This window comes from Peromyscus eremicus, chromosome 14 (assembly GCF_949786415.1).
Source record: "Peromyscus eremicus chromosome 14, PerEre_H2_v1, whole genome shotgun sequence".
NCBI lineage: Eukaryota > Metazoa > Chordata > Mammalia > Rodentia > Cricetidae > Peromyscus > Peromyscus eremicus.
The window spans coordinates 79712288-79718287 of record NC_081430.1 but is presented as its reverse complement, the minus strand read 5'-3'; positions in this window follow the sequence as shown (position 1 = coordinate 79718287).

Below are 6000 nucleotides of genomic sequence, written 5' to 3'. Positions count from 1 at the left end.
TCTTAGCAAGGTTCTTCTTTGCACAGGTGAATGAAGATCTTCACACCCAAAACTCTTTGAGAAAGAGATTTATTTGGGAAAGAGTCCACGAGAGTGGCTGCCTCTACCGGGGTGGGAAAGAACAACCCACAACTGAACGAGGGGGGGTATGTAGGAATTCTTAGGGGAGGAGTTTCTCCAGGGAGAAGATATTCTGTCCAGGGATTGGTTAATTTTGTTGACAAAGAGTTTACAGTCATTTTTTTTGGGAGAGATTAACAACAAATATCCCAAAAGCAAGAGACTTCAGTTTTTAAAAGAACTAATTGGATTTTTCTTCACATGGTACAAGAAACACCAATATCTGGAGCCATTGTACTCTATACTGATGAAATAAATCAGGAAAGGCAGGTTATTTCAGGGAAAATAAGTAAAGTGACTCAAAGCCCTTATGATTCTGTTCAAAAGTCAAAATAATCCACATGACACCCAAAGTCTGTAGGAATGGATTTGTATTCCTTACCATGACCTATGGGGTTCTCACAGCTTATCTTCCCCAGTTCCCGTCATAATTTCTGTCTCTCTCTAGCCCTTTTCTCATGTTTAAAACTGTATTCATGTTTCTTATAACTTGATTTTCTTGCTTGAGAATATCTGATGTGCATGCCTGCATGTGTACATATGGAGTCCAGAGAACAATTCAGTCCGGTGTTATCTCCAAGGATCTACTGCCACATCCTCTCACTGATTGCGTACTGAAAAACCCCAACCAGGGGTAGCCAGGGAATGAAGAAAAGAAAGGATAGTCACGACTACAGAGAATCTGGGGTTGGGCGGTCTGGGCCCTGATATGGAGAAGACCAGCACCCTGGAAACTCAGTGGGTTTTTTTAATATATATAGTTGAATGGGGAGGTGGGGTTATTGCATACAGCTGAACAAGGAGGCAGGGCTATTACTATAGATAAAAAAGAAGGCAGAGTTCCTCTATACAGCTGAAGGAGGAAGCAGGTTTAGCTAATCTCTGTAGCAGTTTCTATAGGGGAGAAGTCTTCAGACCATGAACATGGCATGGGGAGCTGGGGAATGGTGGCCATGCCCATGTCAACAACACACATTCACTCAGGACTTCATTCACTCCATACAGTCTACCTCCTTTGAGACAGGGTCTCCTCAATGAACCTAGAGCTCACCAATTAGGATAAACTGACTGACCAACAAGCCCTGGGGAGCCTCCTGTCTCCACTTCCCCAACCCTGGGATTACAAGCATGTACTGCTTTTGTACATGCTTGACTATTTTGTGCATAAGTGCTGGACTAATTAGCATGATGCTGTATCAGAAACCCCTCTTCCCATAAAACTGTTTTCCCAATCACACTCAAAGTGGCTTGCCCTTTTCAGTGTGCTGACACGGTGTGTGTAAAGTCCTTAGCACACGACACGGATCTCAATTGGGGCAGCATTCCGTGTGCTTCCCCACAGGCTCACCAGGTAATGGGGATGTCAGCTGCACCTAAGAATGTCCTTGACAAAGCAGGAATCAAGTCCTAAACTACTAAGTTACTTCTCGACACCCCCTGCCCAAGGATATCTTTTAAACATTTTTTTTTTTTTTTTTTGGTTTTTCGAGACAGGGTTTCTCTGTGTAGCTTTGCGCCTTTCCTGGAACTCACTTGGTAGCCCAGGCTGGCCTCGAACTCACAAAGATCCACCTGCCTCTGCCTCCTGAGTGCTGGTATTAAAGGCGTGCGCCACCACTGCCCGGCACTTTTAAACATTCTGTGTGGTGAAAGTCCACGTCAACACTCAAGCTGTGTAGTGAAGCGTGAGGGTATGCACACGGACGGGCAGAGTTGTAATGGAACTGAAGGCTGCTTTTCATGGAACGCTATTTTTTACTTAGAAGAATGATTGTCAATCAAACTGTGGGTTTTCGGCTCCAATAATTGGCAAGTATTTTCTTGAAAAAAAAAAAAAAAAGACTGAAGCAAGGTTGCCAGATCAAATAAAACAGCTATTTATTGACAGTAATAGAAGTTAAGCCTTTCCACGAAAATAAGAATTTTAGAAAATGTGTCATGAGCTTAACAATTAAAGTTTCTTGATACTTGGGATTTTTGTTGTTGTTGAGACTGATAACCACATTCATGCATGTGAGTTGTTGATGTCATGTAATGTAATGTTTCAATATTTAGAATATTTGCATGAATCAACAAGCCAATATCGGGCAAATGAAGTTACAAACTCATCTATTAAAAATTCACCTAGAGAAGGGCCTGGAGATGTCACTTAGCAGTGACAGTGCTTGCCACATACATGTGGGGATGTGAGTTTGGACCTCTAGAATATCCACGTAAATCCCACATAAATGCTGAATGCATGCAGCAGCCTGCCTATAGTTCCTCTCTGGGGACATGGAATCCCACAGAGCAAGCTAGCAAGACTAGCCAGATCAGCAAACTCTGGGTTTGATTGAGAGACCCTGACTCAATGACTGATGGAAGAGTGATCAGGGATGATTTCCAACATCAACCTTGGGCCTCCACAGGCATGTATATATACACACATGCTCACACACTCTCACGTACATGTAAAAACGTATCTACACATCCACAACACGCTGTGGAAAATCCCCTCACAGTTTAATATAGACCAGTGGCTTTTAACATGACACAGTATAAGAAGTTCATAGACAAGTTCAAATTCTGCATTTCAGCTAGGCTTTCTGAATGAAGCCATAACTTCCTGAGTCTGAATGTAGCATCAGAGAAGAATACACACGATTATTTGAAAAGGCATTAAAATACTTCCGCCTTTTCCAACTTCCTATCTGTGTAGGCCAAACAGAAGTTGTAACCAGAACAAGACACTGAAACAGACTGAATATAGAAATGGACGTGAAAATTTAGACATTTTCTTGTGAAGCCAAGCACTAAGAGAGATGAAAAAGTTCAAATGATGTAACTCTTCACAAGGTTTTGAAATTTTTTGTTTTGGTTTTGCTTTGGAAAGTATTTTTTTCATTAAAATATGTTAAACGGCTTGGTAGGACATGCCTTTAATCCCAGCAAAAGGGAGGAGAGGCAGGTGGCTCTCCGTGAGTTTGAGGCCAGCCTGGTCTACAGAGTGAGTTCCAAGACAGCCAGGGCTATACAGAGAAACCCTGTCTTGAAAAACCAATAATAATAATAATAATAATAATAATAATAATAATATATGTTAAACATTTAATAGGCATATTATCATCATTTTGAAAAGAATTGGTAAGTATTTAAAATATTTTTATTTATTTTAGAATAGGCTAGATAAATATGATCAGCACAGACAGGTACGTTTGATTTTTTTAGGAGTCGTAAAATATGTGAAGTGCCACTAGGTGGCAGAATAAAGTGCAGATTTGGGGAGGGGGCAGAGGAGAGTGAACGTGGGGTGAGGGAGAGGTGGATTTGAAGCGGTACATTTAGAGTCGATTTCTTAATAGCAATGTTATTTGTAGACTCCATATGGAACAAAAAGTTATAGACCTGAGAATTACTCAATAGGTTGTTCACAACCTAAAAAAGATAGGTGATGTAGCAGGAATCTTAGAAGGTCTTATTAATAAAAACAAACCTGGAGCTGGGTATTGGGGTCAATGCTGGAAGATCAGAGAAGCAGAACAAGCCACAGCCACCTCACCTCGCCAATTCCTCAGCTGATCCCGTTTCCTCAGACTGGAAGCTTCTGAGTTCTCATCCAAATAGATCTCAGCTGCACTGCTGCTCAAAAGCCTAAAAGCTATAATTCCTCTTCCTCATGCCTTAAATACCTTTCTGCCTCCTGCTATTACTTTCTAGGATTAAAGGCGAGAGTCACCATGCTTGGCTGTTTCCAGTGTGGCCTTGAACTCACAGAGATCCTGGTGGATCTTTGCCTCTGGATTGCTAGGATTAAAGGCGTGTGCTACCACCGTCTAACCTCTATGTTAGATCTCTTCATCTTTGTGTGAGAAACTTCAAGTGCGGGCATGGGTAATAGGAGCAAGAGCTGAACTGGGGACTGGGTGAAGAATTAAGGGTTTCTGGGCTGTTGGAGAAGTGGGCACCTGCAAGCTGGAGTTTGTGTTCTCTGATGCTTACCCACTCGTTCACAAGCTCTTTTGTACCATGCAAGATGCTGAGGCTGCAGCTGACACTAAAACAGACACGACTTTACTCGGTCTTGTGTCCTCCTTTGGCAGAAACAACGCCTATCCTGATACATGCGGCTTCACGCCAAGCACCCCCCACACCCACCTTTGGAAGTTTTCAAAGTGCCCTCAGCTTATTCTCTAAGAGGACAGATGTGGAACTGGCCCATCTTCCACATGCAATAGTGCTGGGAGTTGTGGCTGTAAGAAGCTGACAGAGAGTGACCTGGGGGATGCTGTTTAACCATGGTTGCTCTTTTGTTTCCTCTCTGCTCCATCTTCTTCCCACTGTTCCTCCTAAGCATCCTCGAAGCGAAAGGTACTGAGGCAACAAGGCTTAAGAACGTGCACATCTGCAGCCTGCTGTGTGCTTACTACACCCGTGTGGACAGCGGGTTGTAATTGGCACTAGGAAGGACATTTGGAAGATGGGAACCAATTTTAGATCAAGAGCGTCAAATGGAGTCACTCCAAGGAAGGGACTTTAAGCTGTGGATTTTCAATCTTGGCACTATGGACATTTGGGGGCAGACAATTCTCTGTTGTTGGGGACCATCCTGTGCACTGTAGGACCCTTAGCATCACCACTGGCCTCTGCCCACTAGATGTAGTAGTAGCTCTACGTTCATTGTGACAATCAAGGATGGCTCCAGATGTTGTCGACTATCCTTGTAAGGCAGAATTACTTCCAAGTGAAAGCTACTGGGGGGGGGGGGGGCATCCATACTGAGGTGTAGAGGTCACAGTAAGCTGTTTTTAAGTAACTCAAATTTTTTTCAAGCAGGGGGTGACAGTATCTTCTTTGAGTTTTGAGAAGTTCATTCAGACTTCAGAGTGGAAGGTGGGTTGGCAGGGGTGATGTTGATACCCAGAGGAGGTGTGATAGTTAACCTCAACTGTCAACTTGACACAACTTAGACTCACTGGGGAAAAGAGTCCCAACGAGGAGTTATCTACATTGGATTGGCCTGTGGACATGTCTGTGGGGGCTTGTCTGAATAAAGTTAATTGATGTGGGAAGACCCACCTGTTTGTAGGTGGCGCCATTCCCTTGGCAGGGCCTCTTGGACTGTGTAAGAATGGAGAAATGGAGCTGAGCATAAACACACAATCCAGAAAGCATGAACACATCCATTCCTCTTTGCTCTCGACAGTGTGTGTCATGACTCGCTGGTCTGAGTCCTTGCCACCCTGAGTGCCCTGTTGTCATGGATTGTAACCCGGAACTGTGAGCTGAAGCAAACTCTTTCCCATAAGTTGTGTTCTGTCAAGATATTTTATCACAGCACTAAGAAAGGAGGCCATTGAGTTGTCCACACCAAAACCAAGAAAGATGGCTGCCAGGATTGGGATGCTGACAACAGAGATGGAGAGAACGAGGTAAGTGATAAAGGTTTTTCGAGTAGGGTGTCCAGGTCACACTGATGGTTTGACATAATGACCTCACCCTTAAGTAAGTTCCACAGTGCCTCCTCTGTCACCTGGTAAGGTGGAAGCATTGGCTGAGGCATTAGACTTCACACACATCTGCTTGCTAGGAGCTCTTATAAGCACTGGTTGTTGGAACTAATGTTTGATTTGAGAGGTGCAAAATATGAGTGCTCTGGAGGTGGGGTTCTCTGACCTCCATGGTGCTGGCTGATGATGGGGTGTCTCAAAAGCGCTGATTCCACACAGAAAACCCAGCCACCCAGAGAAAGCAGCAGTGGTTGATAAATGAAGGCGAATCTTGGTCAGATGTGACATCTCATTCAACTTTCAAAAGCCACCGGAGATGCAAAGTCCAGTCATCAGGACTGGAGAGATGTCTCAGCAGTTATGAGTACCAAACCTCTTGCAGAGGACTGTGGTT